Below are 14690 nucleotides of genomic sequence, written 5' to 3'. Positions count from 1 at the left end.
CCTTCCTTCCTTCCTCCCTCCCTCCCTCCCTCCCTCCTTTCTTTTAATTAATTAATTAATTAAATTAATTAATTAATTAAGAGAGTATGAGTGGTACAGGGAGAGAGAGAATCTTAAGTTAGGCTCCACGGACAGCACGGAGCCTGACACAGGGATCAACCTAATGACCCTGAGATTATGACCTGAGCTGAAACCAAGAGTCGGACACTTAATTGACTGAGCCACCCAGGTGCCCCCTGTCAGGCATTTTTTTAAAACTGGAAGAGTTTCTCTTGATGTGTAAATACTGACTTGTGTCTTTTTACGGTATTGTGTGGGCTATGCAAAACACAGTAACGAGCAAACAGAGCCCACAGATGGCCAAAGTAGACATGTGATCTACAGCAGTGCTGTGCCTTAGCAAAGAAACCACAACAGGGATAGGGCAGTTATTATGCACTAAATTGTGTCTTCCTAAAATTCATATATGGGTGTCCTAATCCCTAATATGTATTTGGAGAAAGGGCCTCTAATTAATGAGGTAATTAAGGAAAAATGGGCTCAAAAGGACGGGGCCCTAATTCGATGGGACTGGTGTCCATATAAGAAGAGAAAAAGGCACCAGATCTTTCTCTCCCTCTCTCCATGTGCACACAGGAAAAGCCACGTGAGGACACAGGGAGAAAGCAGCCATCAGCGAGCCAGGAAAAGAGGTCAACTCTGCTGGCACCTTGTTCTTGGACTTCTAGCCTCAGGAATTGTGAGAAAATAAATGTCAGTTTTTTAAACCCCAGTTGGCGGTATCTTGCTAGGGCAGTTCTAGCTGACTCATGTTGTAGTTGTAACTTACACATCTAGGTTATTTTATGTAAATGTATAGAAGTTCCATATGTAACTTATATATAAGTTATAAGGAGATCAATTTTTACAAATCACATATTGAATGGCTTAAGAGATGAAGAACCTATATTAATAGTCCATTTGTAAAGCAACTCATCTTTTAAATTACAGTCTGACACCCTGGGCTTGCAGAGCACAGGCGTGAGCTGGCACTCTTTCACGTGGCTCAGTTACTTTTGCCCACAGAAGGGACCTGCTCGTGAGTATAATGAGGCCCACAGCGTGATGGCTGTAATTCTACTGACTTGCCCTATTTCTCACACAATCCATCTTTTGAAAAATTTCCATATTTTCTTTATATATGCCTATGCCAATAGTCATACAAATAAGAACTATTATAACTTTTCCCCCCAGAAGTGTTTCTTCAGCATGCAATCTTGTGTATCTTTATATTTGCCAATTAGACCTTTTCCAACAGGCAAAAGATTAGACATGGAGGAGACAGAAGCCCAGGACGAGTGGGAAAATTACTATTCCCTCACTTAGGGCATCCCCTACCACATCAAACATGCTTGCTTGCTTTTCTGTCCCACTAATGCAAGCTGTGATGGCAGAAACCAGTCTACCTCAATCACGGTTATATTCCCAATGCCCAACATAGTGCTGGCACTTACTAAGTACTCAATAAATATAGGCTGACTGAACATATTAACAGATGGACAGATGGACAGATGGATGGATGGATAAATGTTCTGAAAGAAGCAGGGGTTTAGGTGAAACGTTCAGGGACAGCAAAGAGGTGGAAATGCAGAAAGGCAGTGAGGTGACTCTCCAGGGAGTTTAGGAGAAGAGGCTGCTGTGGACAGGAAGTCTAAGGAGACAGGCTCATCTAACTTCCAAGTGCAACTGTGCAGCAACAGCATGGATCTCACTCTCGGGCACCACCTCCCACGAACCACGTTAGACTGGGCAAGCTTTGCCCACTGCACTGCACGTAGCGGCAGAACTGGTAGAGAGACTGACCCACAGAGGGAAGCCAGACCCCAGGGGGTCAAGGGAAATCATAAAACAGGAAAGAAGTCAGTCAATAACTGAGGAGATGCCTGGGGGCATGCCTGCTACTTCAGGCACCGTAACTGAATCAGACAAAGAAATTAACAATTAGAAGATAATCAGAATGTCACAGCCATAGAGGACTTAAGTCATTTCATCCAGCGTTTTGCTTGAAGACCGCACGCTCAGACTGGCATTCGGGTCTGGAGATAACGTGTGATCAAAGTGATACATAAAGTCACAAGAATGAAGGGGTTCTCCAAGGAGAATGAAAACTGCAAAGAAACAAAAAGAAGTATCGTACCAAAGGCCTACACAATGCAGCTCCTCACATCTGGGGGCGATGAGAACCAGAAGGAGCTATGAAGAGCGAAACAGAAGGGGCAGGGCCGGAGGAAGGGCCAGGACAGGGCTGGAGGGAAGGCTCCTGCAGAAGCGGGGGGATGCGGAGGCTGGGCGAGCGGGAGGAGGCGCCCGTCCCTGTCCCTGGTGCTGAAGGATGAAGATGGGAAATAACGCGCTGGGGTCTAGCACTCTCGCTCCTTCACAGAACAAGCACTGGCAGGCCCCATGGATTCTCACGCGCTGCTGGCGGAATGAGGGGCAGCCTGCCCTCGGGGAACACGCATTCTGGTAAGAGATCAGGATGCTACACTTAACTGGAACGCGCGTCCTGGGGACACTGGTATGGAAAACGGAACAGACGAGAGGGCAGCAGTTGTAACCGTCCTGAGTGGAATGGAGAGTAGTTCCGCCCCAAACCTCCTGGTCTTCACCATCTCGCTGGGAGTGCGTGTCTCTGTAAATGGAGGCAAGGACCAAAGAGCTCGTCTAATGATGTTTTCCCAAGCTGGCGGCAGAACTCACCGGCCCCTACATCCACTCCACAGGGCGTCCCCCACATCACGACCCTGCCATCTGCTCGGGGTCTGCCTCTCTGCTCAGCAAAGCTCGAGCTCATGAAAGGCAAGAAGGTGTGTGCCTTATTCATGTTGTTTCCTCAGCATCAAGCATCATGCCGGCACATATTAGATGCTCAGTGTTTTCTGAGTGAAATAGCAGACACAAAAATCTCAATTTTTAAAAGGAGGGGTCATATATGCTGGGACAAAAAGGAGGCACACAGACTGTAAAGGCCCAGAGAAATCACAGGGCAGCCCTGCCCACTGCCCCTTCCGTTCAGACGTGTGTGGAGCGATGGCCTGGGGGAACTCCAGAACAGCAAAGTACACGAAGTCCTTCCACAATGATGAGAGGTTTACTTTCTTATTCGTCCTTGAGGATTCTTCCAGGCTGGAGTGATATTCAGAATATATACTGATGGACATACCAACGTGGTGGTAGGGGCACCAGCCAGTCAGAACAGAAGCTGGCAGGGGCACAAGGGCTCACCTTCAGTCCAGCAGGTAAAACTTGAGTGATGGGTATGATCCAGCCCATCTTTTTTTTTTTTTTTTAATTTTTTAATGTTTATTTACTTTTGACAGAGAGACAGAGCATGAGAGGGGGAGGGGCAGAGAGAGAGGGAGACACAGCATCTGAAGCAGGCTCCAGGCTCCAAGTTGTCAGCACAGAGCCCGATGCGGGGCTTGAACTCACGCACCACGAGATGATGATCTGAGTTGAAGTCAGACACCTAACCGACTGAGTCACCCAGGCACCCCACGATCCTGCCCATCTTAATGGGAATACAGTGTCCAAGGAACTAGAGCCTCCTGGATTTCTATCCAGTACATGCTTACTGTCATGATTTTTTAAACACTATAACTAAAATGAACAAAGAAATAAAAGGCTCAGAACACTGCCTACTCATTTTATACTTCTTTATAACAGTAACATTTTTTGCATATTTTTTCCCCCAAGACTATTTTCTCATTTCAGGAGAAGCTTTCCTCCATAGGCTAAAAAAGTGTGAAACCACCTCAACTTTCTGAAATCAACTAATAACCAAAGGTCGAGTCCTGTATATGGTCTTATACCGAGGTCATTTTGACAAGGATGCTTCCCAAAGTCTCAAAGAATAGAAAGGGAGAAGTCTGAAATTGGAAGCACGTTTGTGCTGGAAACCTTCCCACCTGAGGGCAAACATTTGTGTAATTCCAGCCTGTCTGCATTAATATAGCCACAGAGTGACATCCTGATGGGGGAGTATACTGGAGTGTGCTGTGGTCTTTCCAGGAAAGTGAAGGGAGTGCACAGCGTGGGGCCTACCATGCAGGTGGGATACAGCCCCCAAGTCCATTCCCAGTAAGATGAGCAAACACACAGCTAACCGTGCAGAGCCAGCCGAGTGGGTCGCCAGCACGGCTGCTTTTCCAGCTCTGACGCCGACTGTCAAGTCCATGCTGGGGACCCACGGGGAAGAACAGCCGTACTTTCAGGAGTTCCATCAGTGCTTTGGCACTTGTGGGCTTGTGTCTCAATGCTGCTCCCTAGGAATATCACAAAACCATGATGGCCCGCAGACTTCGCAGGTGGTCATTCAGGTGTGGAGCTAGGGTGAACCAGGAAATTCTCAGCTCACGGTTTCCTAATCTATGCAACCACTTAAAATAACAGTCTTTGGGCCGTGACCTGAAAAAGCCCCGCCCCCCCCAATACCCCAGGGCAAATAGCAGGTCACACTGAGAATCAGCAGTTACACGTCTCACAGGCCCTGTGACATCTCTACCAAATACAGAGCCATACCAGGCTCTGATGGTAGGAACTGACTTTGTGCCAAGGAGGATATGGCTGGAGATCATAAAAGGGGAGAGGGTATAGGCGGAGTAATTACCCGGAAGAACAAAAACTCACAGGTGGAGACTGTTGCTAAGAATTGGCTAATTAGAACATACAGTGTCTACATCTTAATATCTATTTCTGGTTCCTCTTATTTCTGATACAAATTCCATGGGTTTTCACATCTCAGACGCACAAGTTCTCGGAAAAGTGGGGCGTCCAGCTCTCTGGATTCAGTCATGGTCTTTAGAGCAGCTGAGTGACCTTTTACTTTAACAGACGCTTTACCTGATTTTCTTAAAGCTTAATTTAATATTCACATGCATCCTGTAAAGATCTCCAGCTTTAATCACCCGCTGTAATTGCCTTCTATGAGAGCTGAAAGAACATCATTTACAGTGATCAGCCATAAAACATTATGACTTAGTTGTAAAGGCAGAACTGAACTGTTATCAGAAGGTGGCTGGTTGTCAGGCTGCAAACAGAAAAGCAGCAACCAGATTAAGAACTTTCAACATGATTTTAAAAATCAAAAATGATCTGCAATATAAATAATGTCAATAAAGAAAACAGAGACCGTCTCTTTGGGAGAAGACAGACTTTGGTGGAAAGTAAGCCACGTAATTAACTGTGCGGCCTTGCACACATTATTTCTTCCCTTTGTTTCCTTGTGTGTTAAATGGGGATGACAGTGACCTCCTAGGGCTTTTTTAAAAATGGGGGATGAAATCATGTAGAATATCTGCATACTGGACCCAGAGCAGACTTCGGTAAATGACTGCTGTTCCTACTGTTGCAATGGACTGCATTTTTGGGTCCCCTCCAAGCTCTTATGCTGACATCCTAACCCCCCAGTGTGGAGGCAGGAGGTGATGACATCAGAATGTGGGGCCTTTGGGGGGTAATTAGGTCATGAGAATGGAGCCCTCATGAAGGAGATTCGTGCCCTCCTAAAGGGACCCTTTCCACCATGTGAGTATATAGTAGGAACTCGGCATCCCAGAAGAAGGTTCTTCCCAGAACCTGACCAGGCTGGCAGTCCCCAGCCTCCGGAGTCGAGAGGAGTAAATGTCTGCTGTCCACAAGCCAACCAGTCTGCGGTGTTTTGCTACAGCGCCCAAGCTAAGACAACGAGTATCACAGGCTTTCATCACACATTAGGCAACATCCTGTCTTCCTATCCTTCGGGGAAAGCCCGAAATGGATGTTAGCACGGGAGGGAATCGGGCCTGCCCTCCACGACACCCTGCAGTCACTGAGGCTGCTTCCTCTCTCCACGTTCCCTCCGAATCAGAAAACCGCGTATCTCATTTTTCTGAAGCACGATCTACAAAGACATTTTAGCCCAGCAAGTAGGACAATGTGGAGTTTGCAAACCTTGGAAACTCTGAAGAAAGACAAACTAAACATGTGTTTCTTAATCAGTGACTTCAGAACACTGAGCCCCTTCATAAAAGGCCAGGGGACAACATGAAGGTAAGAGTGGGATTATTTAGTCCAGGAAAGAGTAAAAGCTCCGACACAAGGGAACTAACCACGGTCACCATCTGTATCCAACCACTGCGTAAACACAGTTTTTCACAGAAAACTCTATTTACAACTAACAACTGGCTCCGTGGCCTCATCTTGGCTGATAACCATTACTTTGTTTAGGATTTCCCCAGACGAGATCGGTAATGGATGTATGTTAGACTTGATAAAAATGATTGCGAGGAAAATTCAATTTTCCATCCCCCTTGCTTGTGCCCTCTAAAAATTGCTTATCTTTTCATATCAATTATAGAGACAGGGAAAGCAGATGAAGTACTTCAATGAATGTGACATCCGAAGTGATCCAGGCTGGGAAGGTACTTACTGCCTGAGTAAGTCACAACGTTGAGTCCCTCTCAATACATGACAAGTTCTGAAATGTTCTGTTTAATTATTAAGAACCTGCAATGAAAGGATGTCAAATTCTCAGTCACCTAAATGCAAGCATGCGGCTGCTTGTTGGCTAAGGTTAAGAAATTAGATCCCAGGGTCAAAGGTAAAATTATTAGGGTTACATCCAGCTACAGCCTTAGAAGCGCCAGTTGGAAGACTCCTGTGTCGAGATGTCTGGACAAAAGAATTTAAATTGATGTATCTCACAAGGGGACAGGAAGAGGGGTAGTTGTGAAAAACATTAAAGGTGGGCTTTGGGGGAGATTTAAGGTCTGATTACGAAGTCACTACTAGGTGACAGTCTGTGCCCTTGGATAATCATCCTATCCTGGAAGAAGCAAGTGAATGCCGACACTCTGTCTACTGAATGCACCAGCTGGAGCAGCTGTGCTCCACCCCGCCGGCTGTGGCTTGCTCTGGGGGCAGAGTCCGCCAAGGCCGGTCACCAGCAATGGCTGGGAAGATGAGGATGGCCGTGCGCGTCACCAGAGCAGACCACGTCCTGTTCTACACCCACGTAGTGTCTACTGCATCCTGGGTGACAAGTGACAACACACCCTGCTGTTACAAATGCTCCGTCACCGAGTGCTGACTATCTCCTCTCCCACCACACACTTCGGCAAACCTGTGCTCACACTCTCACTCACGGCCACCCAAGTGTACCCCTGGCAGCTGCAGAAGGGTGCCAGCCTTCGAGCTGCATGTGCATGAACAGTACACGGAGACTGAATGTTTATGGGGAGTGGTTCTGAGCTCAAAACAGAGCTTCCTTGTGAAAACAAAACCAAGCTCCTCTGAGGTTTGAGTGTGGAGAAGCTCTTAACGGAATGTCCAGTTCAACGGGGAGGCTGCTTCCTGAGCTCTCTATGCCTTCTCCTCTGGCCTGGACATGGGTTGGCCACCAAAGCACACCCAGTGTGCAAAATACATGCTGTTCCTTTTTAAAAGGAAAATCTAGGGGCGCCTGGGTGGCGCAGTCGGTTAAGCGTCCGACTTCAGCCAGGTCACGATCTCGCGGTCCGTGAGTTCGAGCCCCGCGTCGGGCTCTGGGCTGATGGCTCAGAGCCTGGAGCCTGTTTCCGATTCTGTGTCTCCCTCTCTCTCTGCCCCTCCCCTGTTCATGCTCTGTCTCTCTCTGTCCCAAAAATAAAATAAAAACGTTGAAAAAAAAAATAAAAAAAAAAGGAAAATCTAGGGTGTTGGGGGCTCAGAGAAACTTTGTATTGAGTCCCTAATCCCCTAGTCGCAATTCTTGTGATTTTAGTTGATGACCCCAATCTTTTTGGGGCCTTGGAGCCCTCAGCTCGGTAATGGTGTTGATCACGGACTCACAGGCTGTTGTGGGATTCAACAGGGAAAATGTCCGTGAAGCACCTACCTGCAGCTCAAGGCTCATCAGGGCCCTGCTTCTGCCTCTCCCTTGGGGAATCACTTAACAGCACACTTATTTATAAATTAGCATCAGAGCTGCATATAGCTCGGAACAGTTTCTGCTCCTACATCACCTAGAAGAATTTTGCCAAACTGGGTTGTTCCACAGCTAACGTTAACGTCTAACGCTTTTTAACACACATTTGAAGGACTACAGAGAAGGGAATTTCACATGTATTTTCATTTTGGATATGTTAGTGTATTTTAATAAAGTAGAAGTCTGCGGTCTCTTTTATATGTATCCAAAGGAATCTAGGCATTTGATAGAGCAGGTCTAAGGATTTGATGTACATTGTCACCCATTTGAAAAAAAGACATCAACAAGCTTTAATTTTTAGTAGCCAGAAATCTGACCTCATTCCTTTTTCATCTTGAACCTGTACTTTCATTCTATAGCTCCCACAGAATTTTATCCTAATTTATTACATTTAAGGATTCCAAGTATTTTATTGATCACCTTATCATAGCCTCTGACAAAATATGCATTTAAATTAAAATTTCCCAGCAACCATATGGCTCTGGGGTTAAAAAAAAAAAGTTCTCTTGGATTGAGTTACTGTTACAATTGTTATTTGTACTCAATTAATCAAAAGTGTAACCGATTTTGATGAATATTATACATTAAAAAAAATCACTGAAAATGCCTCTCTCCCAGAAATGGATAGCCGTGTACCCTGATTCTAATCCTACTTCTTTTCCGTATATATAATTCCTGTGAAACTATGTTCGTAGAAAAGCAGATGATGGTGGAAGGAATTTTGTTACCTGGGTTTCTCTCAGTTCTTTTAGCCCCTTCTGAACTCCACATGGTCATTTATTAGTTAGGATAGATTGTTTTCTTGTTCCAGTAGCAAATAAAGCGTGGAATCACAGTGCTTGGCACACAGAGGTGCGTTCCCTGCTCCCTAAGGCGTCATTCCACTGGGGGCTCTCTCGGGCTGTTCTTCCAGTATCTGGACAGCTTCCAGCCTGGGCTCCACCATCTCCAAAAGTGGCCTGGCCACAGGGAAGGGAGAGCGTGAAGGTCACTTGCTGCCTCTTAAATCCCTGGCCTGGAAGCGATGTGCTTCATTCCACTCACATTTCATTGACTAGTGTTAGGCGAATCGCCCCCAAACCACAAAGAGGCCAGAAATGTCTTCCTGTCCTACAAGCAGAGGCTACACTGATATCAGCAATTTTCAAAAATTATTTGTAATAAAAAGTCAACTGACACTGCGTTTTGGTCCTGCCTCATTTTGCAGACAGCAAGACACCGAAGCACCTAATTTATACAATGATTTATTAGAGTCCTTCACTTTCTCAATCCCGATACTGACATTTAGGATTACCCCTTTGTTTGGCACCTGGACACTCACACCCTCACTTAATGCCTGTGTTAAAGAATCGGGATGAGTGTGATTTGTGCCCAGTAAGGGAGGCAACCGTGGAAGGAAGAGAGCTCCCTGAAACTCAGGTATGCTCAGGCAGATCTGGCTTTAGGAAGAGTATATGAAAGCACCTGGAAATAGATTCCGCAAAGATTATGCGTGCCTGCTTACCCCCTTGGAAATGTGTGTGTGTGCCCTGAGAGGTCCGCATAGGCTGCTTTGGGAGACTAAGGATACTTGGTTACCCTGAATACACTGAAAAGTTGAGGGCAAGTTACAATTTATGGTTTAAACGGACTCTCTCAGACTTGCCAATGGTGAGATTAGGCTGCAATCAGCCATAAAGGGGAAAGAAAGGCAGCATGGGAAGAGAAGACGGACGAGAGCAGGTAGGTAACAGAAATAACCCAGTTTTGTCTCGTCCGCCGGGCCTCATTGGTCTTTTTTGTTGTTGTTGTTGTTTGTTTTGTTTTGTTGTAAACTAAGTCTGGTTGAGAATCACCAGTTGTACTTGATTCTAAGCCTGTCACTAACCCATATAAACATATGCCTGGGGTTGAGAAACAAAACCGAACTAGCTTTTTTTTTTTTTTTTTAATTTTAAGTAAGGGCTTGAACACAGGGCTTGAACTCACGACCCTGAGATCACAACCTGAGCTGGAATCAAGAGTTGGATGCTCAATTGACTGAGCCACCCAGGAGCCCCTAATCTATGTTTTTAAAGCAAAGCCATAAGAAGAAAACTAACCTTTGATAATGCCAGGTGTGTTGGTGGGATGGCCCCACATCATACACTGTAATTAACGCACATTCTCTCAAGGGGAGAACCAAAAATGTGCATTTTCAAGGAGGTAGACAGGATGCCCTCATGTATCTGTCTGCTCTCAGAACTTGCCAATGGGCTGTGGTTTCACCTTCGCCCAGACAGACGTATTTGTGTCGAGTGGACCCTGGAACAACATGGGGGTTGGGTTGCTGACACCCCGCACAGTTGAAAATCTGTGTATAACTTTGACTCCCCCAAACTTAACTCCCAATAGCCTACTGTTGCCAATAACATAACACTCGATTAACATACCATTTTGTAGGTTTTATGTATTACATGCTATATTCTTATAATAAAATAAGCTAGAGAAAAAACATCATTAAGAAAATCATAAGGAAGAGAAAATACATTTACAGAGCCGTACTGTGTTTATCGGGAAAAAAACGTGCATGTAAGTGGACCCATGCAGTTCAAACTCGTGTTCTTCAAGGACCAGCTATATTTGGTTTTAACTAAACTAACTGTCACAGGATAGATAACCAGACACAAGCGTTCCTGGCAAGAGGCACGGATTGGAGTCACTCCACAGGCAGCACAGAAGAGGACGACGAACAGCGGCTCTGCATCGGCAATGATACTGGATACATAGTCCTCCTTAAACAGAGGTTGCAAGAATTTGTCCAAAAAACTAAACAGCAGGAAGACGACGTAAAATATGGATTTCCACTCAAGAAGTGTCTATTGTGCCATGAGACATGAACTAAAGATGGAATGAATCTAAAAATTAATGAAGGGGAACCTCACTGAAGTCGGCTCGGGGGCTAGAACGGGAGGCTGGAGTGACATCACTCGATGTCTCTCACAGGAAGAAATGTCTATTACAGACCCAAGAGAAGAACAATCAACAGTAAAGAAACCTCAGCTACAGGGCCCGGCAAGCCAAGACAATGCAATGCGTGCCCTAAACAAAATCAACCACCCTGCAACTCAGCCAACCAGGGACCGTCACCACCATGAACCCTTGTTTCTCCCCAATGGATGTTTGTTCAATCCCCGCCCCCGCCACATACAACTTCCTCCTTCTTCTCCATAAAACAACGTTCCTCTCCTTTGTTTCTTGGATTTGCCTATGGTTTTGCCATGGTTTGCTTGTCCTGAATTGCAATGTTCTGCTATTCCTGAATAAACTCACTTCTACTGGTAAAATAACTACTTGTCTTATTTTTAAGATTAATAAGATGTTCAAGATTAGCAAGACACTAAAGATACCACTTACCTCTTTTGTATCTCTTATGCTTATAATCTATAAACAACTGAGTGTGCATATGTTAGGGTGAAGGCTCAAGGCTTATTTCCTGATGGAGTGCCTACAAACACGCTTTAGAGACCACAGCCTACACTCAGTTCTGCTCACGCCCAGCCCCAGGATCCCCGGGCCAGAGCACGTCTCATTACACACCCCACTCAGAAGGCTCAATCCGTCCTAAATGATTAACTCATCACTCTACCATAAAGCACACGACACTTGCTATATGTGTTTCTCGAAGTTCTGGCAGTAAAGGTCCCTACAATGTGTAAAGCTGTAGCAGGATTCTAAATTGATCATTTGTGGGAGGGCCACAATCTCTAGACAGGTTTCCAGTAATATTTCAAACTGCTACTATTGCTTTGGGAATCCAACCCACATCAGAGCACACTTGACAGGCTCATGCCTTGCCCCCTCTCTCCCTGAAATTTTAAGGCACAAAGAAAACAAGAGAGAATCTTATCTGGGCACACAAAAGTCAGGTTTTACCGGGCAGCTCTCTCAGACGACTGTTTGACTGTTCCTGGACATTATTCTCAGGAATCCGGTCTCAACTACTAAGCCTATATGAGGTCTGTAGTCAAATTAGCATTATAGAGGACAAAAGAATGTTAAGTGGTCTTCAGAATGAAAAGCCACGGTTTGTCAGCCCGAAGGAGGATCAGCTAAAATGATATGCTAGCTGAGGACTTTGTTTGAAGAGCAGGCATTGAAATGAAAGACGTGAAAACACGGGAAGGAGGCAGGCGGCCGTGTCTCTCTCCCCCTAAGCCTCCTCCCCGGCAGAGACTCTCATTACGCCTGGCGTCCTGCGCATCGGGTCAGAAGTGATGATGTGTCGAGGTGTGCAGGCGGCCGTCACACAATGATGGATTGATCATCGTGCGGAATTCCTCTCATCTCCTGACTCTACCCTTTTCTCTGATTTTAAGGAGAAGCTCTTATTCACATATTCATTCAGTTCAGAAGATCTGATCCACAAAAGTTAACTCAATGTAAAATCTTCAAAGCAAAAACCAAAAGCAGGTCGACAGGTTTATAAAAGCTTGCCTGGGTCTGACCTCAGAATAGAAACGTCTACTCTCGGGTGAGTTCAGCCCATTCTTTTTCTGGCGTGCACCTGAACTGCGGGAGCCAGCGATGAAAAATTCATGCAGGGCGCTTCAACGGTCCCACCTATGTCCTTGACATCTGCTGGCTTCACGTCACATCACAACTTCAAAGCAAATCCACCCCTGAGATGGCAGCAAGCTTTCACGGGGGAGGAGAACGGAGAGTTCAGAGATGGCCTCTCCTTCAGGACAGGAGGTATCTGTGCAGCACATGCTGCAATTTATCTTCTTGGCCAGACAAAAGGGGGAGAAACGTGAAGAGATGAGAACGCCAGCCACCAACCATGCACCAACAGCAGGCGGCACCATTATGGGACTGCATTTCCCCTCTAATTGTCACGCTTTTGTAAACATTTATTTATTTCTATTTAAACCCTCTTTATCTTCTGCTTCCCATACGCTTCCAGTGTAGGTAAAGCGTTTGGCAACCGAAACGGTGGCGAGGTTTTGAACTCTCAAGTCCACAGTTGCTGGGGAAGATACATCACTCTCCCTGGAGGGGCTGGGTGCTAGGGCATCACTCATTTAGATGTTTGGAGGCAAGGCCGGCCCCCCTGTGCTCTCCCACCTGACACTGGGCTGTCCTGCAGGAGGGACAGCTTATTCTTACCATAGGAAAAGAGAGGTGGGCCCACCGGGCACTCTCCAATTTCAAATCAGCTACAGTACAAGGCACCAGGAACTTAACCTCCAGTTACCCCTACCAACCTCAGTCGTATTCACTACGGAAACATTCTTTATTTTACTCTCCTGATGCCGAAGAAAAATTTATCTTCGTTAAATGATAATTGGCTGTAGCATCTTTGGATTCTTCAGAAATGCTGGCTGGCAAGTTTTGAAAAAACATTTCATCAATCTTGTTTGGTGTTTTTACAAAGCCTCCATCAGAAAAAAAAAAAAAAAAAAAGAAAGAAACAAAAGATGTGTAAGTGTGCTGAGGACACCTCATCCCCAAGCAGCCTCCCCCCGTGCTGCAGGGAGTCCTGAACTATAGGTTCTGCCACTGTTCCGGAAGGAAGCGACATGTAAACACACAGTTCTGGGGTTTCTGCAGATTTATCAATTTCCTGATCTTTAGAGGTTTCAAAATAGGATTTTTAGTGAGAAAGCGCATAATTGAGTGCCATTTAACTTTCAGCTAAATCCAATATGTCAACAGAATGTTATCCTAAGAATCAAAATAAGACCGGTTCCTCAACCTTCTCATTCTTCACATTTTACTTGGACCCAATAAAAAGCAAAGACTATATAAGGAAACAGTAGGCAGCTTTTCTCCTGAGATTTAAAACAAGTCCGTCCGTATCACCAACCTCTTTATAACCCACCTTCCACACATTTTACCCGGTGCCAATGAAAAGATAAAAATACACAAGGAGCAAAATGCAAGGCAGTTAATTATAATATTTATGAGCTACTCCCAATACACTCCTGGGTTGGAGTAGAAACTGAAATTACTGAAAAAGCATTTACATATCCCAATTACCTAACGCTACGGTATCCATTAATATGGCAACTTGCAAAATCACTGTTTTAGTTTTGTTTCCTACTGGCCCTTCTACAATAGGCAATGTAGAACACCATGGGTTCAGATTATTTCATAACTCTTTGATGTTAGCATTACATTAACCAGAATATTTGTGGAATTTTTTTCTCTCTTCCAACAGACTGAGGCCAATTTCCTTGTTTCTGACCTAGAATGTTACCAGTTTGACCAATTATTATCCTGGTAGGTATATCACAATTGAGTGATAAATCTATTTTCTAAATAGAAGAAATGGCTGTAATTGTAAAACTTGCAAAACACTAAAGCAATCAATCTATTTAATAATGTGATTTCCATCTGTTGTTATCGGTGCTGAAAAAAATTCTTGAGAAGTCATATTTATTTCCACTCTGGTCCTTTAAATATCAGTACCTCCTGGCCTATATTTTGTGAACACCACACCTGGTCGATGCACAGAACTCTCCAAAGCCTTAAAAAGGCCATGGGGACAGCCCAGTCTGTGCCCAGTCTATAATCTGGAGATCAGGCTTCAATTCCCAGGAACAAAGGGGCTGATGGCAGGACAATGGCCACTTGGGGGCACTTACCGGGAACGTGAGGGGACGTAGAAGCCGACCAGGTAACCCCGGGGTCTCCTACCCCACGTTTGCTACAGACACTCCCTCGGCCAGCCCTACTTGGCTTC

At 45.3% G+C, this 14690-nt stretch overlaps 1 protein-coding gene across 2 annotated transcripts in view; it reads right to left on the bottom strand.

Moving 5' to 3' along the window:
• Window positions 1–14690, bottom strand: part of SDK1 (sidekick cell adhesion molecule 1) — an 888233-nt gene that overhangs the window by 338640 nt on the left and 534903 nt on the right. The gene's annotated exons all lie outside the window — the stretch shown is intronic.

This window comes from Puma concolor, chromosome E3 (assembly GCF_028749965.1).
Source record: "Puma concolor isolate L17-30 chromosome E3, mPumCon1.1.hap2, whole genome shotgun sequence".
Classification (NCBI taxonomy): Eukaryota; Metazoa; Chordata; class Mammalia; order Carnivora; family Felidae; genus Puma; species Puma concolor.
The sequence above is the reverse complement of the archived record's forward strand: the minus strand, read 5'-3'. Positions and strand labels throughout refer to the sequence as shown.